Source organism: Scyliorhinus torazame, chromosome 1 (assembly GCF_047496885.1).
Source record: "Scyliorhinus torazame isolate Kashiwa2021f chromosome 1, sScyTor2.1, whole genome shotgun sequence".
Lineage (NCBI taxonomy): Eukaryota > Metazoa > Chordata > Chondrichthyes > Carcharhiniformes > Scyliorhinidae > Scyliorhinus > Scyliorhinus torazame.
The window spans coordinates 128,263,935-128,289,049 of NC_092707.1; the positions used below are offsets into that span (position 1 = coordinate 128,263,935).

Consider the following 25,115-nt stretch of genomic DNA (forward strand, 5'->3'; position numbering starts at 1 on the left):
TGGAGCACAGCTCCTTCCTCAGGTGAGTCACCTGAGGAAGGAGCAGCGCTCCGAAAGCTAGTGATTTGAAACAAACCTGTTGGACTTTAACCTGGTGTTGTAAGACTTTTACTGTGCCCATCCCAGTCCAATGCCGGCATCTCCACATCAATGTAGTAAAGCATCCAATAATGCACAAGAGCATAACTAGACACTCTGAGTCACATGAGGAAATATGAGGTGATTATAAACTTGGTCAGAAAGGTCAGTTTCTAAAAGTATCGTAAGGAAGGAGAGAGCTCGAGGACGGAGGGAGCTCCAGTGCTTAGAGCCTCAGCAGCTGAAGGCACAGCCATGAATGGTAGGGCGAAGAAAACAGAAGATGTACATGAGACCAGATTCGGAGGTGCACAGTGATATTCAAGGTTTGTAGAGCTGGGAAGGTTACAGAGATTGCAAAGTCATGCTTCACAGTCAGCTCTTTGCCAAACCAGCGTAAAGGTGTCAGGTGACTTATTGTAATCTCCTGCAATATCCAAGAAATGTCTGTATTCCTGGAGGTTTTGTCTGTGGATGGTAAGAGCGTGCCGACTCATTTGACCTGGAAATTAATACAGAGGTTATTGGAAACCACATAGCAGGTTATACAACATCTTAACAGAAGAGATAGATTAACATTTCACCTGGAGTCCCACGTCAAAGCATGTTCCGGTTTCAATCCTTTACTGCCCCACCCTCTGGTAATTCACTATTCACTCTGATTTCGAAATCGATGCTGACACATGGATGAAATAGTTTCATCGGACGGGATTTACCGGCTGTTCACGCTAGTCGGAAATTCCGGTCACGCACGGGTTTCCAGGCGATGAGAGGTGCTGTCACCGGGAAATGCCGTTGACAATGGCGGGGGGTTGGTAGAACTGGCTGGCGGGCTGCCACCGCTGCCGAAAAACACGTGGCGGGGTGGGCGGTAAGGATCATTTCATGTTGTTCTCCTTTACTCCTTCCACCAAACAGCACTTCAGTGAGGGGAAAAAGAAAGAAGAATGCAGTTCTCTCACACCCTACGCAAGCTCAGGGTGTCACAAAACCCATTGCAGCCAATGAACTGTCGTCCCTGTTGTAATGTAGGAATGTAAGAGGGTGATGATGTATTAATAAATATAATGGCTTATACATTGGGTTTATATACTTTGTTGCACCCCTCTGAAATGTCTCAAACTAGTATAAAGAATTACAAAAGAAATGAAGGAAAAAGATTGAGGGGGGGGGGTCTGATCAAGGTGTTTAAAATATTGAAAAGGATTTGTAGGGTCCACGCAGAGGAATAGTTTCCTTTGTTGGGATAGAGCAAGAGAAAGGAGCCATTTTTATTCAGATGTTCAAGGTTGAAATCAGAGAGACCTGTATGATATACCTCCCAGCTGGTAAATAGTTAAACCTCGTTGTACTTTCCAATAAACCTCTTTGTTATATAAGCCTCCTGAATGATACCTCACTCTATTACAATGCCTTTATATGATTATAACATACACAAGAGACTTCAGGTGGTGGCCATGGTGTGAGTGGTCGCACACAGGGCAGCTCCTGCTTGAAGGCATAGAAAAGAGCTCTTTTTATCCGAAATTGGGTGTAATTTCGATAGAAAGGTGTAGTTGAAGGTCGGAGGAGAAGTTCCACCCGGGACTGGTATGTCCGCTGGTTACCAAACCCCAGCAGAAGACGGTGAAAGATCTAGCCAAGGAATTGGAAGGGACCTGTGGCGCTGCAGCCAGTGGAAGGATGGGTGCAGGGGTTTGTGCAAGTTGGGAAACCCTAGATAAGCAGTTGATGGCTTTCATCAAGGAAGAGTTCCGCCAGCAGAGGAAGGAGACGCAGGAGGATCGCTCAAAGGCCATCGAAGGGGCCGTGCCATCCCTGAAGGGCTCGATGGAGAGGGTGGGGGAATGCTTGGATGCACAGGCGTTGCAGATCCGAGAGATTGAGGGGGTGATTTCGGACCACAGCAATCGGGGGGTGGCATTGGAGGCAGAGGTGGGGCTCTTAGCAGACCTTTGCAAGACGTTGAAAGCAAAGGTGGAGGTGCAGGAAAATAGTTCAAGAAGACAGAACCTGCGGATAGTGGGCCTGTCCCTCCGACTGCTGTCTTGACAGGGGGCTCCTGCCTCTACCTGATGTGCATCGGCAACAGTGTGGTGCTCACCAGATTGTGCCCCGAAACCTGTCCACTAACAGGTCACATCGCGGTGTGTGTATCTGTGCTGGTGGAGGGTGGGAATGACAGCTGTGCCGCGACTATAACGGTTGCATCCTCAGAACTCTCTTCTGAGGTGGTCTCAAGGGAAGCTGGAGAGGGGACCAACGGATGGGCCAGCACTGTCAGCTGGAGGGCCTGCGGGAGAATGGACATGTGGTCAGTGGGAGGGATGGGTTAGTCAGTGAGGCAATAGCAACTCAGGTTTGACAGGTCCCGCAGGTGGGGCCCTGTGCTCCCTCACCTCCGCGATGTCTGTCAACCTCCGCGTAGGTGACCTATCTGCCCTCGGCCACACCAGTCACCTCCAGGGCGCGCTTCTCAAAGGAGATGAGGATTCATAAGTCCAGCACCTTTCCTCCTGTCTGAGCCTTTTCCTGGCGATGATGGGAGAGCTTTTCCTGAGGAGAAACAGAGAGGACATCATTAGCCACGTGCGTGGTTCACAGAGTGGGAATGGGGTGTGGACGGAGAGTTGGGGGGTTTGAACGCAGAGGGGGGGTGGTTGGAGGGTTTGTGGAGTTGAAGGGGGAGGGGGTGGAGGGAAAGTTGGTGTTCGCATGGGGAGTTGGGGTGGCAGATGCTTCCCTGTGGGGCTGGGGGGGCTTTGGCGTCTACTCACTCGTGCTGTCTGGTGTAGGTCGTTGACCTTTTTTTGGCACTGGAGGTCAGTCCTCCTGGTCACACTCCGGTGCTCACAGTGGCCGCCACCTCATCTCAGGCAGCACCGCTGCATCTAGCAGCCTCCCCAGGTCAGCGTCCCTGAATCTTGGGGCCGGTCTCCTGGGCGCCATTTTTGCCAGGTGGCTGGGGTTGGCAAGTGCTGGATAAGTGTTGCTCGACCTTGTTAGCGGGGGGGGGCTGGCGGGCACGGTCCCGGCGAATCAGCTGGCGAGCCTTCATTTGCGGCGAGAGGCCCGTGAAGCCTCGTTAAGTGGACCAATTCATGCTGAATTGCGCTGCCGGCCCCACTGGGCGGTGCGCCGGGGAGCTCGTGGCAACTCCCGCTCGCTACCACACTTAGAATTCTTTCTGGAGAATCGCACCCTATGTAGGTGACAGTCAGTCATCTGTATTGGCCAATTAATGGTCAGAGGGTGAATCGCCTAATGGCAGGAAACCCTCCAACTGAAACATTAAGAGGTGCCGAAAATACATGAGAGAGATCCCCTCCCCCACCCCAAAATGGAGACATCCTTTCTCCAACTTCATATTTAAAATAAAAGTAACTCCTTTGCAACTGGGTCATATTGTGAGCAGAGCATCTCCATAGGGCAGCCTACAGCTGCTGCCGCACCCATGCAGGTAGTGACATTCTCTAAACCTGCCTGGAGCACTGGCCTCCAGATAGCTAAACGGCCACCCTCCCCTCCACCCTGAAAACCAACTGTACACCCCAATTTCCCTGCAACAATTCACCTTCCAATCCCAAGATCTCTATCACCTAGGCAGCAGATACATAATTTTTAATGTATTTTATTACAAATGTTATTACAAACATGTATCAAAACAGGTTCCAGTGAATAAACATGCCAGGAAACATACTTCCCAACAATCAACTATACAGTCTGTACAGATTTTTTCCCTTTTTCACCCCCCCTCCCCCGTGACGAACAGCCCCTCAAACATGGTCACAAACATCCCCACCTTTCCTCAAACCCCATTGAAGAGCCCCTTAACTCATACTTTATATTTTCTAATCGCAGGAAGTCGTACAGGTCACCCAACTATGCCATTACCCCCAGTGGCGATGCCGACCGCCACTCCAGCAAAATTCGCCACCGTGCAATCAGAGAGGCGAAGGCCAAGACATCGGCCTTCCTTCTCGCCATGAGCTCCGGTTTCTCTGAAACCCCAAATATCGCCACCAAAGGGTCCGGGTTCGCCTCCTCCTCCACTATCTTGGCTCAGACAGCGAACACTCCCGCCCAATATCTTCCCAATTTTTCGCAACATCAAAACATGTGCGCGAGATTCGCTGGCCCCGGTCCACACCTCTCACACACATTTGCTACCCCCTAAAAAAAACCACTCATTCTCACCCGAGTAATATGCACCCTGTGCACCACCTTAAACTGTATCAGGCACATCCTTGCACAAGAGGAGGTCCCGTTTACCCTACGCAGTGTCTCACTCCATACTCCCCAATTGATCTCCCCTCCCAACTCGCTTCCCATTTCTCCTTGATCTTCACCACCCACTCGCCTCCCTGCTCCCCCAGCCACTTGTATGTATCCCCAATTCTTCTGCAGGGTGCATGCCGACAACCTAGGGAATCCCCTCCAGACCTTTCGTGCAAAGTTCCTAACCTGCAGATACCTTTCACAACCTCAGGATGTTCCTAAATGTCTTACAATCAATGAAGTACTTTTGAAGTGTAGTGTGTTGTAATGTAGGAAATGCAGATGCCAATTTGTGCACAGCAAGCTCCCACAAATGACAATGTGATAATGACCAGATAATCTGTATTTGTGATGTTGGCTGAGGGAGAAATATTGAACAGGTCACCACTGTTGATTTTTTAAAAATAGTGCCATGGGATCTTTTACATTCACCTGAGAGGGCAGATGGGTCCACAGTTTAACATCTCATCCAAAGGTTGACACCCCTGATAGTGCAGCACTCCCCATGTTGTATATTTAAAACTCCAGAGTAGAACTTGAAGCCAATGACCTTCTGGCCCAGAGAAGAGATTGCTACCAACTGAGCCAGGCTGACAATACAGAAATTACTTTATGTACTTCCCATGTAGTCATATAGTCATTAAAGGGAGGTTGGTTAACTCAGTTGGTTGGGCAGCTAGTTTGTGATGCTGAGAGATGCCAACAGATGTGGTGCTCGCCTGTCGCAAATTCCTTATAAAATTCCTCCAGGTATCCATCCGGCCCAGGGGCCCTCCCCGACTTCACACCCCTGATACTATCCAACACCTCCCTCAGCCGCAGGGGCTACTCCAATGCCTGCCTCTTTGCTTCCTCCATCTGGGGAAATTTCAGCTTGTCCAGAAACCACCCCAACATTAGGGACCTTCAAGCGGCTATTGGATAGCTACATGGATTACGGTAGAATGATGGGGTGTAGATTAATTTGTTCTTAGTCTAGGACAAAAGTTCGGCACAGCATCGTGGGCCGAAGGGCCTGTTCTGTGCTGTATTTTTCTATGTTCTATGTACCCCTCCTCTCCTCCCGGGTGGAGGAAATACTAAAAGAATTTCTACTAAAGAAATATAAACCTAAATGTTCTTACTCAAAAGAAAATTAATCTTATTCAACTTTTCCTGGTGCAGAGTTTTAGTATTCAGGGCTGTATAGCGAGAAATAATCATCACCCTTACCCGTGACTTTCCATAAAATTCACTCATTGAGTAAATCAACCCTTAAAGTAGGCTGTGTTGTACAAACTAACAACTGGAAATGACAATTAAGTACAATCTCCCCACACCACCATCCCCAGTACATAAACGATGAGCAGGTCATTATATATTCTGGATGGTGATCTTAAAATTAATTGAGTCAGGCTGAAGAGAGTCAATTAATCCAGTGATTTAACAATAATCTCTTATAAATCAGAATTTCACAACGCATTAATTCAAGGGCTAATCCAAAGGATGCAAGGTGGAGGTTCTAAGCACGGTGTGATGAACTCTGATACCCACCTTAATTGACAGTCAGGGATTGGGAGTTTGGAGACCAGGAACTACACTTCCCAGCAGACCCCGAGCCTCCTGCGCCAGCTAGGAGATGGCAGCACACATGCAGTTTGTTTATTTCACACAAGCACTGGCCAGGAAATGTCCGGACAAGTGCAGTTAGTGGTTTTCACATTCTTTAGGCCAGGAACCAGCCCAGTGCTCACGTGCAGATGAAACAGAAGAGGAAAAGTGAAACAGCGTGAAATGGCAGGTCAGGTGGCCTGAGTTGTGTTGGCATTGTGCTGAAGGTCTCCCAGGGAGCAAGACACGGGGAGGGGGACAGGGATAAGTTCCTGAACTAAGAAGGAGGTCCCAAACCATGTCCCAAACCTGTGCTGTGGGCTGTAACAGTTCCCGTAACAGCCGTCCCGAACAGGCGCCGGAATGTGGCGACTAGGGGCTTTTCACAGTAACTTCATTTGAAGCCTACTTGTGACAATAAGCGATTTTCATTTTTCATTTCATAAGGGCAAAGGTACCCTTTTTGAAGCAGTGGTATTCTGCTTGGCACGGCCACTGAAAGTGTGTTTGCAAGGTGAAACACAAATGTACTCAGAGATCCAGAGGAAAGGAATCTCACAAAGCGAGGTGGAAACCATGGAGGTGGATTCTTGCTGAATCCATCCAAGTGACGTTTAAATAGAATTCCAAGATGAGCTCTTTGAAATGGAATATGGAAACCCTTGTGAGAAAGATAAGGTTTTGATGATACCGGTTATCCCACGATATGGCCACCGTCTATGGGGGTTGTTGAGAGATCCATAGAATCTTGATTGGTCACACTGACATTTACTTTGGAGTGTCTGACCACAGTTTGCCAGATGGTTCACATGTATTGCAAACTTACCCTGAATATTAGAGTATAAAGTTGACATGGTAAATTGCTTTACCTTTCTGAAAATCTATGTATCTGCAAAGGTATAGCTGGGATGGAGGAATAATGCATATTTGAAATATTTTCTTGTGTTTGTTTGGGATTTTTCCAACCTTGTTTAACTTCGTGTTTAATAATTTTTTTATTCTGCAGTGTGCCTATAATGGACATTGCCTCTACCTCTCTCTACTCCTTGAAGAAATCCTTACGGCCAAGCTTTAATCATTTTCCCTAATATCTCCTTATGTGACTCAGTGTCAAATGTCTCTTCCTAATGCTCCTGTGAAGCTCTTTGGGGCGTCTCATTACCTTAAAGGCACTATATAAATTAAAGCAGTTGTTCTGTTTATAGTTACACTGATAATTGTATTCCACACAAACTGTAAGTGAAACAAAGTGTGTTGCAAATATTCATTAAAAACTTGTCCTTTTTCATTTAATTCTAGATTACAATCAGTCTGAAAACAGCTTCATAGCAAGAACATGACAGCTAAAATTGTAAGCCTTGGGATTTTTCTGAACTAACAAGCAATTCTAATATAGGCATGTTGTCTGATTCAAATCAATAAGGGGTCCACTTGGAAGAAGTTTGATTGACCAGAATACAATGAGCCAGTTAATTAGTGCACACTCTTCTGAAAGGCATGGAACAACATCATAACAGGAAACACTGTTAAAGACTGAAATTAAATGATAATGGGTGCAATCTAATGGAAGAAACACCAAGTGTGGTACCAAGCGTGACTTGCCGGGTATTTCCTGACGGCCAATCCGGCGAGACTGCGGCCGGTATCTAACATCAATTAGGGCGCGGTAATGATCCTCCACGGACGTCATGGCGGCAATGGCTATCCCGCCACCTGGAACACGTCCGGCAACTCCCCGCTAACGAGGGGGAGTAGCACATAAATCGCTCCTTCGAAGCAAGCCCCAGACAGCACGTAACCATTCCACCGCACAGACCAGCTCCATTGTGGGCGTGGGCTCTCTTTGTCCCCGCAGGAGAGGTTTTTTGATATAAATTTAGAGTATCCAATTCATTTTTTTCCAATTAAGGGGCAACTTAGCGTGGCCAATCCACCTACAAATCTTTGGGTTGTTACGGCGAAGCCCACACAAACACGGGGAGAATGTGCAAACGCCACACGGACAGTGACCCAGAGCCAGGATCGAACTTGGGACCTCGGCGCCGTGAGGCAGCAGTGCTAACCACTGCACCATCATGCTGCCTGCCGCAGGAGAGGTTGGCTCATAACAGGCAGGAAAGGGCTCAGACGGGGGCGTGCTGGACATCAGAGTCCTCATTCCCTATGAGGAGTGGGCCCTGAAGGTCGCGGGTGACCAAGGATAAAGCAGCCCCCGACAGCGAAGCTGGCCAGTACTGCAGAGGTGAGAATCCAACCGCACCCACCCCCCCACCCCCCACCCCCCCACACACACACACACATAGATGGCCTTTCGCAAGTGAGTTGTTCATGTCAGACATAATGATCCTTCTCTCTCACTGACCACATCTCCATTATCCCGCAGGATCTCCATCAGGTGCTGCCAGCCTATCTGCGTCAGCTCCCTTCCACCCACCAGCCCCCCTCCCCTGCCTTCCAAGAGAACACTTCAGAGAAGAGCTCCGGGGTTGCCACGTTCAAGGCATCACAGTTGAATCCCCAACCTTCCACCAGTGCAGTGACACACACCTCAGGGGGTTAGATAGGGTGGACAGTGAGAGCCTTCTCCCGCGGATGGAAATGGCTGGCACGAGGGGACATAGCTTTAAACTGAGGGGTAATAGATATAGGACAGAGGTCAGAGGTAGGTTTTTTACGCAAAGAGTAGTGAGGCAGTGGAATGCCCTACCTGCTACAGTAGTGAACTCGCCAACATTGAGGGCATTTAAAAGTTTATTGGATAAACATATGGATGATAATGGCATAGTGTAGGTTAGATGGCTTTTGTTTCGGTGCAACATCGTGGGCCGAAGGGCCTGTACTGCGCTGTATCGTTCTATGTTCTATGTTCTATGTTCAGTGGGTGACATGAGTGGACAGGCTTCTGGGGCACAATATGGTGAGCACCACCCAGGTGCTGATGCACATAGGATGGAAGCAGAAGTGCCCAGGGGAGGCAGCAGTCGGAGGTCTGCTGGATCTCAGGACCCGGCTGGGTCCTGGTCAGATGTTGAGCCTCTGGACATGGCTATTCCGGAGTTGATGCAGTCACTAAGTGTTGTGCTCTGTGGTCTTGCTGTTGCAATGATGCTCACAGAACTGTTGATGAATTATTTATAATGTTGATTTATTGATGAACACACGGAAGGATAACATACAGAATACTATACAGATTAAGTTGCTCTGGAACTACGCAATGTGCAACTGTCCTTGTGTACGCCTTACGACCAACTGATAAGTCTGCCACGTCACATGACCAAGGTCTGACACCACCAGCTGATTGGAGGTCGCATTGCTAACTGCGTACAATATTATTTACAGATATATCACCATATTTCCCTTCCTTTGAAGATGTTAACATTAATGTACAGAAACGGCCTTTGCCCTATACAGAAACATTTTAACACATGTGGCATGTGTATGTACAGGTTTACCTGAGCTTTAATTTGCATGATATGTTGATTTAACTGAGCATTAATTTACATGATATATCTGCTACATGTGTCCTTTGTGCACAGCTCATTGTGCACCCCCATCAGGACCCTGTTCATCGTCTGAGATCTTGGATTTCTGGATGACTGGTTTCCGTGCCCATCTTTTGGGCCTTAGCCTTTTAAGGCAATGTGCCTTAAAACCAGGTAGTCTTGTCAGCCATCACTGACAGATTGCTGTCTATTGGTGAGGAAGTCAAGGATCAAGCTGCACAGGGAGGAGTCAAGTCCAATGTTGCAGAGTTTGGTTATTAGTCTTGTCGGGATAATGGTGTTCTTTTAAAAAAATTTAGAGTACCTAATTATTTTTTTCCAATTATGGGGCAATTTAGCGTGGCCAATCCACCTAACCTACACATCTTTGGGTTGTGGGGGTGAAACTCATGCAGCCACAGGGAGAATGTGCAAACTCCACACGGACAGTGACCCAGGGCCGGGATCAAACCCGGGTCCTCAGCGGCGTAGGCTGCCGTGCTAACCACTGTGCCATGTACCGCCCTTGGGATAATGGTGTTCTTCTGTTTCTTTGCTCGATACTTCTTTCTGCTGCATTGTTGTGTGCTCTCACGATACTCTTTGCTGCTGCATTGTTGTGCGATCTCCGGCCTGTTGGCCAGTTTGCCGATGTCTTCTTTCTTGGTGTCCTTGGTGGGACTCACGGGATCCCCCACTCTCCTTCTCTTCCTCTTTTTTGTTTTTAGTGCCATTTTGTGACTGTTCCTCGTGTCTTTTCTGAGAGCAATTTTGTGACTACTTCTCGTCTTTCGTTTGGCTCTGGCAGCACCCATCTTGCAGCTGGTGATGGCTTCTCGTCACTCGAGATTACTATGCATCTTTACCAGAGAGACTAGGTAGTGACTCATCCTTATCTTCTGATAGTATATACATATCGTCCAACACCGTGGAACTGCATACGGATGCTGTCATTTGCTCCTAACTCCTCCTTCGGTGGAGTGGCCTCAAGTACCAGGGGATCCACTACCGGAACTTCTTCATAGGACTGAGATGGTTCCCCGTATGCTTCAGGAGCTAGTTTCTCCAGAATGGGTACAAGGTCTTCTATTATTAGTTTGCTCGGAACTTTCATTGGTTTCCTCTGAGGTGTCTGCTACTGCAATCTTACTGTCCATCTCCACGTGCGCCATCTCAGAGCATTAGCACTTCTCGGTGCCTGGCGCAGGCTGGGCATCATCTCGTCATTCCCGCCAAACCACCGACATAGCGCTGCACATGCTCCCTCTCTGAGTTTGCCCATCTCTCCCGCGAAACAACCTTACTAGTGTTTCATATTTGTCCAGCTCCGGCTCATCCTCCAAACCTCTGCTTGCTTCATCGTCTTCATGGTCTTCGTAGATCTCATCAAGGTACTCATCCTCGGAGTCGAAAGCAAAGGTATCATCAACAAAGACTTCTCCTGTAAAGTACAACATTGCACATACAATTATGTATTCACACAGGATTCAACCAATTTCAAACTTAGCAGCAAATCTTGCTGCAGAACCTTTATTTATCATTCCATGGTGCAGACATCCTAGAGGACTGAAGAAATTGAAGAATGAGTCATTTGGTACAATTTTCATAACCGTTAAGCAAGTGTTCTGACTGTTATGATTCAACTTCATTTTACTGGTCTTCAATGTGACATTTTTTCCTTTCTTCCAGTCGATCTGGCACCCTGTGCATCCCGTGATTTCTGATTCGTCTCAGAATGAGAATTCATACTCGTCAGGCTGCGATTCAAGCTGGTACGCTTTCATAAATCGACTCTGGGAGCACGGAGAGCTTCATACACCCCGACACGGTAAGGCGCTGTTCTCTCCTCATCCACCCCGTTAAGCAAAAAATCTCCCTGGCCTCCGGTTCACACTCAGTGGAGATAAAGGGGTTTTGTGTAGCAAACCTCACAGTCCAGGGAAGGGAGTTCAAAAATCTCCGTCTCTACGTCCTTCCCCACCGCTGCGCGGCTACACTCCTGGGTTTAGACTTCCAGTGTAACCTCCAAAGTCTAACCTTCAAATTCGGCGGCCCTATACCCCCCTTACTGTCTGTGGCCTCGCGAACCTTAAGGTCGACCTGCCTTCCCTGTTTGCGAACCTCACCCCGGATTGCAAACCCGTCGCCACCAGGAGCAGACGGTAGTGCTCAGGATCAGATCTTTATTAGGTCAGAGGTCCAAAGCCTACTGAGGGAAGGAGTCATCGATGCCAGTAACAGCCCCTGGAGAGCACAAGTAGTGGTGGTAAAGACCGGGGAGAAGCATAGGATGGTCATCAATTACAGTCAGACCATCAACAGGTTTACGCAGCTGGACGCGTACCCTCTCCCCCACATATCCGACCTGGTAAACAGGATCGCGCATTATAAGGTCTTCTCCACGGTGGATCTCAGGTCCGCCTACCACCAGCTCCCCATCCGCACTAGTGACCGCAAATACACTGCCTTCGAGGCAGATGGGCAGCTCTACCGCTTCTTAAGGGTTCCCTTCGGTGTCACAAACGAGGTCTCAGTCTTCCAGCGCGAGATGGACCGAATGGTTGACCGGTACGGTTTACGGGCAACATTCCCGTATCTCGATAATGTCACCATCTGCGGCCACGACCAGCAGGACCACGACACCAACCTCAGAAAATTCCTCCAGACCGCAAAAATCCTTAACCTTACATACAACAAGGATAAATGCGTGTTTAGCACCGACCGCCTAGCCATCCTCGGCTACATAGTGCAAAATGGAATTATAGGCCCCGACCCTGAACGCATGCGCCCCCTTATGGAGTTCCCCCTCCCTCACTGCTCCAAGGCCCTGAAGCCTAGGGTTTTTCAGCTACTACGCCCAGTGGGTCCCCAACTATGCGGACAAGGCCCGTCACCTGATCCAATCCACAGCTTTTCCCCTGTCGATAGAGGCCCGCCAGGCCTTCAGCCGCATCAAAGCAGACATTGCAAAGGCCACGATGCACGCCATCGACGAGTCCCTCCCCTTCCAGGTTGAGAGAGATGCATCTGACGTAGCTCTGGCGGCCACCCTCAACCAAGCGGGCAGACGGGTGGCCTTCTTCTCTCGTACCCTCCATGCTTCCGAAATCTGCCACTCTTCAGTCGAAAAGGAGGCCCAGGCCATAGTAGAATCTGTGCGACATTGGAGGCATTACCTGGCCGGCAGGAGATTCACTCTCCTCACGGACCAACGGTCGGTTGCTTTCATGGTTAATAATGCACAGCGGGGTTTCCGGGTGCGGCGATGACCAGCTGAGTCGCACGTTTCGGCAGCTCCCTGTGAAACGGACTTTTGGGCTCTTGATAGGAGCCCCAACGGCAATTTTAACGGCTGAAAACACTGTGCGGTAAACCAGAAGGGTGTTCCCCCTGGACACGGATGGAAAAAGGAGAGGAAAGTGGCCGGATTGCAGCGGATCCTTTGGAGCAGCGGCAAGGAAGGCAAGCAGAAACCAAGATGGCGTCGGAAGGTGGCAGTTTCATATGGGGCCCTGAACAACAAGAGTTTTTGAAACGCTGCGTGGAGGAGATAAAAAAGGAAATGAAGAAAGAGTTGTTGGCCCCGATACTACAGGCGATCGAAGGGCTAAAGGAGGAACAAAAGACCCAGGAGCAGGAGCTTCGGGTCGTGAAGGCGAAAGCAGCAGAGAATGAAAACGATATACAGGGCCTGGTGGTGAAGTCGGAGATACAGGAGGCACACCAGAAACGATCTGTGGAGAGGTTGGAGGCACTGGAAAATAACGCAAGGAGGAACAACTTGAGGATTCTTGGCCTTCCTGAAGGTGTGGAGGGGGCGGACGTCGGGGCATATGTGAGCACGATGCTGCACTCGTTAATGGGAGTGGAGGCCCCGACGGGTCCGTTGGAGGTGGAGGGAGCATACCGAGTTATGGTGCGAGGATCGAGAGCAGGAGAAGCTCCCAGAGCCATAGTGGTGAGATTCCTCCGTTTTAAGGATAGAGAAATGGTCCTTAGATGGGCGAAGAAAACTCGGTGTAGTAAATGGGAGAACGCGGTGATCCGCGTCTATCAAGATTGGAGTGCGGAGGTGGCGAGAAGGAGGGCGAGCTTTAATCGGGCCAAAGCGGTACTTCACAAAAAAAAGATAAAGTTTGGAATGCTGCAACCGGCAAGACTGTGGGTCACATATCAAGGGAGGCACCACTACTTTGAGACGGCGGATGAAGCGTGGACTTTTATTGTAGAAGAAAAATTGGAATGATTGGACTACGAAAATGAACGTTTGGACAAAGTGGTGGGACGAGTGGGGGGGGGGGCGAAGAGGGATTGTATGATTAATCCTGCGGTATGGTAACTTTTCTTTCTCCCACAGGTGGTGATGGGGGGAGGTGGGGAGGGAGAGGAGATGGGGCGTTGGCCATGGGAGGCGGGGCCGAGGGAGAGGCGCGGGCTCGGTTCCCGCGCTATGATAATTATGGCGGGAATAGAGAAGCAGGAAGGAGGGGGCGCCGCACGGTGCGAGCCGTGATCACGGGGGGAAGCCGAGGTCAGCCAGAGTTTGCTGACTTCTGGGAGCAACATGGGGGGAGTAATTACGCTAGCGGGGGGTCTAGCGGGGGGGGGGGGGAGGGGGGAATTACTGGGTTGCTGCTGCTGGGGAAAGGGGGGAGTGGGTACGGGAAAGGATGGGCGGGGGGGCACCGTCTGGGAGAAATACAGCTGCGTGGGAACTGGGCGAGAAGCTGGAAAAAGATGATGGCTAACCGGCAAGGGGGGGGGGGGTGGGAAGCCCCCCAACTCGGCTGATCACGTGGAACGTGAGGGGGCTTAACGGGCCGATAAAGAGGGCACGAGTACTCGCACACCTTAAGAAACTTAAAGCAGATGTGGTCATGTTACAGGAAACGCACCTGAAACTGATAGATCAGGTTAGGTTGCGCAAAGGATGGGTAGGGCAGGTGTTCCATTCGGGGCTGGATGCGAAAAACAGGGGGGTGGCTATATTAGTGGGGAAGCGGGTAATGTTCGAGGCAAAGACTATAGTGGCGGATAACGGGGGCAGATACGTGATGGTGAGTGGCAAATTACAGGGAGAGATGGTGGTGTTGGTAAACGTGTATGCCCCGAATTGGGACGATGCCAATTTTATGAGGCGAATGCTAGGACGCATCCCAGACCTAGAGACCGGAAAGCTGATAATGGGGGGAGACTTTAACACGGTGTTGGAACCAAGGCTGGATAGGTCGAAGTCCAGGACTGGTAGGAGGCCGGCAGCAGCCAAGGTGCTTAAGGATTTTATGGAGCAGATGGGAGGGGTGGACCCGTGGAGATTCAGTAGACCTAGGAGTAAGGAGTTCTCGTTTTTCTCCTATGTCCATAAAGCCTATCCACGCATAGACTTTTTTGTGTTGGGTAGGGCATTGATCCCGAGGGTGAGGGGAACGGAATATACGGCTATAGCCATTTCGGATCATGCCCCACACTGGGTAGACTTGGAGATAGGGGAGGAAACAAGAGGGCGTCCACCCTGGAGAATGGACATGGGACTAATGGCGGGTGAGGGGGTGTGCTTAAGGGTGAGGGGATGCATTGAAAAGTACTTGGAACTCAATGACAATGGGGAGGTTCAGGTGGGAGTGGTCTGGGAGGCGTTGAAGGCGGTGGTTAGGGGGGAGCTGATATCAATAAGGACACATAAAGGGAAGCAAGAGAGTAAGGAACGGGAGCGGTTGTTGCAAGAACTTTTGAGGGTGGACAGACAGTATGCGGAAGCACCGGAGGAGGGACTGTATAGGGAAAGGCAAAGGCTGCATGTGGAATTTGACTTGCTGACCACAGGCACTGCAGAGGCACAATGGAGGAAGGCGCAGGGTGTACAGTATGAATATGGAGAGAAGGCGAGCAGATTGCTGGCACACCAATTGAGGAAAAGGGGAGCAGCGAGGGAAATAGGGGGGGTGAGAGACGAAGATGGAGAGACGGAGCGGGGAGCGGAGAGAGTGAATGAAGTGTTTAAGACATTTTATAAAAAATTGTATGAAGCTCAACCCCCGGATGGGAGGGAGAGAATGATGGAATTTTTGGATCGGCTGGAAATTCCCAAGGTGGAAGAGCAGGAAAGGATGGGATTGGGAGCACAGATCACGGTAGAAGAAGTGGTGAAAGGAATCAGGAACATGCAGACGGGAAAGGCCCCGGGACCGGACGGATTCCCAGTTGAATTTTACAGAAAATATTTGGACTTGCTCGCCCCGCTACTGACGAGGACCTTTAACGAGGCAAAGGAAAGGGGACAACTGCCCCCGACTATGTCAGAAGCAACGATATCGCTTCTTTTAAAGAAGGAAAAGGATCCGCTACAATGCGGGTCCTATAGACCAATCTCCCTCCTCAATGTAGATGCCAAGGTCTTGGCCAAGGTAATGGCAATGAGAATAGAGGAATGTGTCCCGGGGGTGGTTCATGAGGACCAAACTGGGTTTGTGAAGGGGAGACAGCTGAACACGAACATACGGAGGTTGTTAGGGGTAATGATGATGGCCCCACCAGAGGGTGAAACGGAGATAGTAGTGGCGATGGATGCCGAGAAAGCATTTGATAGAGTGGAGTGGGATTATCTGTGGGAGGTGTTGAGGAGATTTGGGTTCGGAGAGGGGTATGTTAGATGGGTGCAGCTGTTGTATAGGGCCCCAGTGGCGAGTGTGGTCACGAATGGACGGGGATCGGCATATTTTCGGCTCCAAAGAGGGAAAAGGCAGGGATGTCCTCTGTCCCCATTACTGTTTGCACTGGCGATTGAGCCCCTGGCGATAGCGCTGAGAGGTTCCAAGGGATGGAGGGGAATACTTAGGGGAGGAGAAGAACACCGGGTATCTTTATATGCGTATGATCTGCTACTATATGTGGCGGATCCAGCGGAGGGGATGCCAGAAATAATGCGGATACTTGGGGAGTTTGGGGATTTTTCAGGGTATAAATTGAACATGGGGAAGAGTGAGCTGTTTGTGGTGCATCCAGGGGAGCAGAGTAGAGAAATAGAAGACCTACCGTTGAGGAAGGTAACAAGAGACTTTCGTTACCTGGGGATCCAGATAGCTAAGAATTGGGGCACATTGCACAGGCTAAATTTGACGCGGTTGGTGGAACAGATGGAGGAAGATTTCAAGAGATGGGATATGGTAGCATTGTCAATGGCAGGGAGGGTGCAGGCGGTTAAGATGGTGGTCCTCCCGAGATTCCTCTTTGTGTTTCAGTGTCTCCCGGTGGTGATCACGAAGGCTTTTTTCAAAAGGATAGAAAAGAGTATCATGGGTTTTGTTTGGGCCGGGAAGACTCCGAGAGTGAGGAAGGGATTCTTACAGCGTAGTAGGGATAGGGGGGGGCTGGCACTACCGAGCCTAAGTGAGTATTATTGGGCCGCTAATATTTCAATGGTGAGTAAGTGGATGGGAGAGGAGGAAGGAGCGGCGTGGAAGAGATTAGAGAGGGCGTCCTGTAGGGGGACCAGCCTGCAGGCTATGGTGACAGCCCCATTGCCGTTCTCACCAAGGAACTATATCACGAGTCCGGTGGTGGTAGCTACACTGAAGATTTGGGGACAGTGGAGACGACATAGGGGAAAGACCGGAGCACTGGGGGGGTCCCCGATAAGAAACAACCATAGGTTTGCCCCGGGGGGAATGGATGGGGGATATGGAATGTGGCAAAGAGCAGGTATAACGCAATTGAAAGATCTATTTGTGGATGGGAAGTTTGCGAGTCTGGGAGCGCTGACCGAGAAATATGGGTTGCCCCAAGGGAATGCATTCAGGTACATGCAATTGAGGGCTTTTGCGAGGCAACAGGTGAGGGAATTCCCGCAGCTCCCGACACAAGAGGTGCAGGACAGAGTCATCTCAAAGAAATGGGTGGGGGACGGTAAGGTGTCGGATATATATAGGGAAATGAGAGACGAAGGGGAGACTATGATGGACGAACTAAAAGGGAAATGGGAAGAAGAGCTAGGGGAGGAGATTGAGGAGGGGATGTGGGCAGATGCCCTAAACAGGGTAAACTCGTCGTCCTCGTGCGCCAGGCTAAGCCTGATTCAGTTTAAGGTATTACACAGGGCACATATGACTGGAACACGGCTCAGTAAATTTTTTGGGGTGGAGGATAGGTGTGCGAGGTGCTCGAGAAGCCCAGCGAATCATACCCATATGTTTTGGTCATGCCCGGCACTACAGGGGTTTTGGATGGGGGTGACAAAGGTGCTTTCGAAAGTAGTAGGAGTCCGGGTCGAACCAAGCTGGGGGTTGGCTATATTTGGGGTTGCACAAGAGCCGGGAGTGCAGGAGGCGAAAGAGGCCGATGTTTTGGCCTTTGCGTCCCTAGTAGCCCGGCGCAGAATATTGCTAATGTGGAAAGAAGCCAAGCCCCCGGGGGTGGAGACCTGGATAAATGATATGGCGGGGTTCATAAAGTTAGAGCGGATTAAGTTCGTCCTAAGGGGGTCGGCTCAAGGGTTTACTAGGCGGTGGCAACCGTTCGTCGAATATCTTGCGGAAAGATAGATAGGGGAGAACAAAGAAGGCAGCAGCAGCGGCCCAGGACTTGGGGGGGGGGGGGGGGGGGGGGGGGGAGGGATGGGGGGGGATGGGGGGGGTGTGGCCTGAGACAAGGCAGTTGCCAATTAGGGCTAGTTTTTATTTTTTTTTGTTATTTAATATTTATTTATTTGTTGTTGTTTTTGTTTAAACTTAAAAAGGTCATTATTATCTGTATTGTTACAATGTTGTGTAAAGGATGCACAATGTACTGTGTTGGTTGACCAAAAATTTTCAATAAAATATTATTTTAAAAAAAAATAATGCACAGCGGGGCAAGATAAAAAAACTACAAGATCTTGCGGTGGAGGATCAAACTCTCCACCTACAAGTACGAGATCTTGTATCGTCCCGGGAAGGTAAACGAGCCTCCTGACGCCCTGTCCCGTGGCACATGTGCCACCGCACAAGTGGGCCGCTTCCGAACCCTCCACGAGGACCTCTGCCACCCGGGGTCACTCACTTTTTTCATTTTGTCAAGACCCGCAACCTGTCCAACTCCATCGAGGAGGTCAGGACAGCCACCAGGGACTGCCAAATCTGCGCGGAGTGCAAACCGCACTTCTACCGGCCAGAGAAAGTGCATCTGATAAAGGCTTCCCATCCCTTTGAACGCCTCAGTGTGGACGTCAAAGGCCCCCTCCCCTCCACCGACCACTTCACGTACTTCCTGAACATGATTGATGAGTACTCCCGGTTCCCATTCGCCATCTCCTGCCCCGACATGACCGCAACCACCGTCATCAAGGCCCTCCAGGGTATCTTTTCACTGTTGGGTTCCCCGCTTACATACACAGTGATAGGGGGTCCTCTTTATGAGCGACAAACTGCGTCAATTCCTGCTCAGCAAGGGCATCGCCTCAAGCAGGACGACCAGTTACAACCCCCGGGGTAACGGACACGTAGAGAGGGAGAACGGAACGGTCTGGAAGACCTTCCTACTGGCTCTACGGTCCAGGAAACTCCCAGTCTCCCGCTGGCAGGAATTCCTCCCGGATGCCCTCCACTCCATTCGGTCACTGCTTTGTACGACCACCAACCAGACACCTCACAAACGTCTCCTTGTCTTCCCCAGGAAGTCCTCTTCTGGGACGTCGCTCCCGACCTGGCTGGCAACACCCGGATCCATCCTGCTCCGAAAACACGTGTGTCATAATATATACCAGTATACCATGGTGCAGACACACACTGATGGACACACAGTGGGACCAATCAACACACACAACACCGCAGCCAATCACTAGTGAGAGCACACGCACTATAAAGACAGGAGGGCATCAGAGTTCCCGCTCATTTGAGTTGCAGCTAGCTTGGAGGACAGAGCTCACAGCCTGCAACACAGACATTCACCATGTGCTGAATGCATCGACTGGTTAGAACAAGGCAAAGGTCTTTAGTTAAAGCTTGGATCATATTAACCCACAGTCTGGGTATGTTTAAACAGTTAATAATTCAATGAAATAGTGTTGCACTATTTCAAGTGTTGGTGACCTGTATGTGATCCTGAACACCCAACACATCAACGTGCGGGCGCACAAGTCAGACCCGTTGGTCGAGAGGGTCCATCTGCTCCATGCTAACCCCCAGTACGCCTATGTGGCATACCCCGACGTCCGACAAGATACAGTCGCCCTACGAGACCTAACGCCCGCCAGAACCCCACGCACACCCCAGCCACCAGTCCCACCCTCCCCTCCACCGTGCCACCTTACAGGAGTATTGGTCCTTCCATCGGCCCCGTCTAGGCCCCCTCACCCACCGACGCTCCTCGCAGGCGCTCCCTTCCCAGGTCAGCCGTTTTCTCCGCCAGCGCCATCTAGGGGTGCCGAAGCTGCCATGGAGATCGAAGCCACGCTCCCGGGGTCACAGACGCCCGCGCCTCCACCGGAGTCACCGCCTTAGCTCCAATGATCACAGAGGACGACCAGGGCCCCCGATCGACTGATTGCTTCATTTTAAATTGTAGACTGTAAACTGTAAACTGATTGCTCCATTTTAAATTGTAAACTGTAAACTGTAAATGTAAACCATCAAATGTATATAGCTATCAGAATTGTAAATAGTTACAAAAAGCTGTACGGAGGTATTACGGTACCTCCATAACTAATTCTACCACGTTGCCATGTTTGTAGTATCAGGCCACCACCCCCGCCGGACTCTTTTTCAACAGGGGGTGAATGTGGTATTATAGGTATTACGGTACCTGATAGGCTGGAGCACCATTGGTGGAAACTGTATGCTTTCTATTGGTTAGGATGTATGGTAGCTCTGCCTTGATAGGTGGAGCATAAGAACCCGTGCCGTCCCAGCAGCCCTCATTCTGTACCTGAGCTGCTGGGGGAAACATCTAGCTTATTAAAGCCTTCAGTTGGACTACAACCTCGCTTTAGTGGTCAGTGATCGTGCACCACCTTGTTTGTAAAATACTCATTTGGCTCAAACGTAAACTCCAGAGTAAAGCTCATCGGCTGTGTACGCTCTGAACATTTAACATTCACATCTTATAGATGCTTTAATATGTGCTCATCATGCTCCTGCATCATGCCACTGAGTATATACGCATTCTTGAAAACTATTAACCAGAATTTTGGATTTCCCTTTGGCTCTTCCAGCGCCTCATCAGATTCATCCCTTGCCTGGACTTTCGCTTGTTTCTCATCGAGTGAGTGCACCAGCATATCTTGTTGAGAGTCGCAGTAAATGTCTGGCCACTCACTATCTGGACCATACAGCCATTCACGACTACCCATAAGGATTCCTTCACTTTATTTGGTTGGACTGCCCTGGTCCTTGTCTGAAATGAGATCAATTAAAAGCTGCTCTTCTAGGGGCATCTCCACTGCGTGAATTGTTCTGATTTGGTCCACTGTAGGACGCGAAAAACATTGTTTGGCAAATTGATTTGTACGACCACACCTGGAGCATACCTTCCCATATGCTGTACACTTATGGCATAAAATGGTGAACCGGTCGGCTGCTTAAAAGGACTGCCCGCACTGAGACCACACGTTTCTTACTGAACTGCGTCACAGTGCTGGTGGCATGGCGTCTTCGTCCATGTTAGCACCAAAAAGTTTCAAGCCCATTTGCTGTGCAGCCAACTCACGCACATGGCAAATCTTAATTACTTTTTCCAATATCAGATCTTCTTCTCGCAGCAGTCTCTCACGGAGCTTGTCATTTCATATGCCAAATACTATTTGGTCACTAATCATTGAAGGTTCTAGATTATGAAATTGCAGGACTGGGCCTTTCGTCTCAAGTCAGTGACAAAAAGATTCACCTGGTTCTGGGTAGGTGTACGAACAATATGGCTGGGATTCTCCGCTATTCGGCGGGGCGGGCCTAACTGGCGCCGAGGAATGGAGTGAACTACTCCGGCGTCGGGCCGCCTGGAAGTTGCAGAACCCTCTGCACCTTCAGGGGCTAGGCCGGCGGCGACGGGGTTGGCGCGCGCCAGCCAGCGGCGGCGGGGTTGGCACCGTGCCAACCGGCGCCGAAGGGCCTCCGCCGGCCGGCGCGAGTTGGTCCATGCGCGGGAGCGCCAGCGTGTTCTGCCGTGATACCAGTGCATGCGCAGGGGGTTCTTCTCCGTGCCGGTCACGGCGGTGCGTTACAGCGGCCGGCGCGGAAGGAAAGAGTGCCCCCACGGCACAGGCCTGCCCGCAGATCGGTGGGCCCTGATCGCGGGCCAGGCCACCGTGGGGGGCCCCCCCCACCCCGGGCCAGATCCCCCCGCACCCCCCCCCCCGAGGACTCCGCAGGCCACCCGCAGAGCCAGGTCCCGCCGGTAAGGACCTTGTTTGATTTACACCGGCGGGACTGGCCAAAAACGGGCGGCCACGCAGCCCATCGCGGAGTGGAGAATCGCCAGGGGGCCGCTGCCAACGGCCCCCGACCGGCGCGACGCAATACCCGCCCCGCCAAAAAAACGGTGCCGGAGAATCTGGCAGCCGCGTCGGGGCAGGATTCACGCCGCCCCCTGGCAATTCTCCGGCCCAGCGGGGGGGTCGGAGAATCCCGCCCTATATCGTTCAAATGTCTCATTCTTTTTTGGAGAGCAATGCCAAACAAAGTACTCTATCACTTGATCGTATCTTTTCGTTATCGAAAGCAAAGGTATTTCAGATTTTGATTGCTTGTGGACCTGCCACCGTGAGCAGCAAAGCAATGTGCCTCTCGTCCGGCTGTGCCTGCAGGCCTAGGGCTGAGACAGAGAGCTTAAACTGCTGTTCAAAAATGCGGCAGTTTTCGTCTATGTTACCCGCGACTTGAAGCTGGTGGGGTGTCTTTAAACTCTCGGTATCAAGCTTCACCATCTTTTATTGCATTGAGTCGGCACAGGCCGTAGTTTACCAGGTCGGTTAAAGAATCTTCCTTTTTCTGTTTCGCTCTTCAGCCGGTTTTCCTTTGTCTTTTCTGCTGTTACCTTTAAATGTTCAACACTCCTGGTAACATGTTGTGTTCTGCGGTCTTGCTGTTGCAATGATGCTCACAGAACTACTGATGACTTGTTTAGAATGTTGATTTATTGATGAATACTGGAAGGATAACAGACAGAATACTATTGTTATAACCTGCCTGCTTACCATTGGCTGGGGACTATTGACAATCCCACAGTCCTGTGGGAGTATGAGCTTCCCCAATGAGGGGGGCGGAGCAACCATTAGTAAACTCCAAGTATAAATAAAGCTGGCCAATTTGGAACCAGCAGGAAGGAGTGTGCAGCAAGGGAAGTTGCTGCTGCTGTTATATATATATGTTATTGTAAATAAATGTTATTACTTTGTATCCTTAAAACTCGTGCTGGATTCTTCGTGGCCCTCACAAAAACTATGCAGACTAAGTTCCTCTGGAACTACCCGATGTGTGACTGTCCTTGTGTACACCTTACTACCAACTGATGAGTCTGCCACGTCACATGACCAAGGTCTGATGCCACCAGCTGTTTGGAACTCGCATTGCAAACTGCATACATTATTCAAAGACATATCACCACACTCAGGTGCGGTCCTGAGATTCAGGAGGGAATGTCAGCGACACTCCAGTGGATCCATTGCTGATTGGAGGATTCACAAAGACTACGGGTGCTGTAAATGTGCCAGCAATGTGTGGCACCGAGGCCAACACTGCTAGTGTGGCGACCACAGTGGAAAGCCTTCAGCATGACATCAGCACCATGACTGGTGGTGTCCAAGGCGTTACTCAGTCAGTGACGGCCAAAGCTGAGCGCTCCGACATCATGTCCCAGTACTGGGGAACATGTCCCAGACATTGGGGGGCATGTCCCAGACTGTGGCATTGATTGAGGAGCACCAGAGCTTATCTCACAGTGGGTTATCAACTCCGTCTTGCCCCCTGCTGCCTCACGGCGCCGAGGTCCGAGGTTCCATCCCGGCCACTGTCCGTGAGGAGTTTGCACATTCTCCCCGTGTCTGCGTGGGTTTCGCCCCCACAACCCAAAGATGTGCAGGGTAGGTCAATTGGCGACGTTAAATTGCCCCTTAATTGGAGAAAATGAATTGGGTACTCTAAATTTATTTTTTAAAAACCTCGGTCTTGCCTTGTACATTGACCTGCTGACAGTGCCGACACAGTTCCATCACCCTGAGTGCCGTTACACAGACCCTGGGAGAATGGAACACGATAGCCAGGGAGGGAGGTGGAATGGATAGGAGGGGGACATTGGGTGGGGGTGGACATGGGTGTGAGGGGGGAATGGGTAGGAGGATATGGGGGGATGGGTCAGAGGGGTGAGGGTGGGAACATTGGTTGGGGGGACATGGGTGGGAGGGGGGAATGGGTAGGAGCGTGTTGGGGGAAGGTGGGGTGAGAGGGGGTGCGATGACCGACAAAGGCCCGTCCTATGAGAAGTGGGCAAGGTTGAGGGCCTCCCTGGTTCTCCAGGCATGCCAGATATCCACCACCACCTGTCCTCCATCCTCTGGCTGCTCCCGGGGGTCCTCCCCAGGCTCGTCCTCCAAACCCTCCTGGTCCAACTCCTCCTCGCCCACCTCCTCAGGTCAGGACGCACATCCCTCCTCCTTCACCTCCATCACCTCACTCCATTCCTGTGCCAGGTTGTGGAGGACACAGCAGACCATCACAAAGCGAGCAACCATCTGGAGGGTTATTGCTGTACACCACCAGAGCGAATGAAGCATCGGAACCGCATTTTGAGCAATTGGATGCACCGCTCAATGACAGCACAGGTGACAACATGGGTCTCGTTCTACCAGGTCTCTGCAGCACTCTCTGGCCTCCATATGGGCATCATCGGCCAGGACATCAGTGGGTATCCCTTATCCCCCAAGAGCCAACCCATCATCCTGGGGTGGTCCTTGAAGATGCTGGGAATCTCCAAGTGTCCCAGTGTGTAGCTGTCATGTAAATTCCCTGGGAAGGGTGCATACCCATGCATGATCTTGAGGAAGTGGTCACACTCAAGATGAACATTTAGGGAGTCGAACTCCTTCCTGTTAATGAAGGGCACTCCCGGACCGCGCAGTGCGCACAAAGTGACATACGTGCCATCTATTACCCCTGGATCTGGGGTATCCTGACAATGGCAGAGAATCCTACTGCCCAGACATCTTGATGGCCTTGGTCCAGGTCAAAATTTATATGGTCAGCTGCTCGGACAAACAGGGCATCCGTGACATCATGGATGCACTTGTGGGCTGTAGGTTGGGATATTCTGCAAGAGGCCCCGATCAAGCCTTGGAATGAACCTGAAGGGTAAAGGTCCGGGCTGCGGTGACCTTGGCATGGTGCCAAGTCCGCAAGTTGTCCCCTTGTTGAGGCAGAACCTCCTGCAGCACACGTTGTCCGACAATTTCTTCCAACGACCAGCGACACCTGTACACCTTGGGCCGTCGCTGGACTGCCCCCTCTGGGTCCCTCCCTGGGCTGATCGGAAGTCTGGTCCTCAGGTGTGGGGTGGGCCCCAGCACATGGGCCGCCGTGCAAGCCTCCATCAAGGCTGCTGTTGCCACCTTCTCTGACATCTGGCCACCTGGACTGCCACCAGCACCTCGAGGGCAGCTGCTGGGGGGTATACAAGATCATCTGTAAAGAGTTGGAGAGGGTAAGAGACCGGTAATCAGTTATGGCAGGG

At 50.8% G+C, this 25,115-nt stretch overlaps 1 long non-coding RNA gene across 1 annotated transcript; it reads left to right on the forward strand.

The window, feature by feature from the left end:
- The first annotated feature begins 308 nt into the window (after positions 1-308).
- Positions 309-21,700, forward strand: LOC140429681 (uncharacterized). The gene is made up of 4 exons (XR_011949168.1): positions 309-404; positions 7,246-7,297; positions 11,118-11,256; positions 19,074-21,700. It is a non-coding gene; the product is annotated as an uncharacterized lncRNA (long non-coding RNA).
- The last annotated feature ends 3,415 nt before the right edge of the window (positions 21,701-25,115 follow it).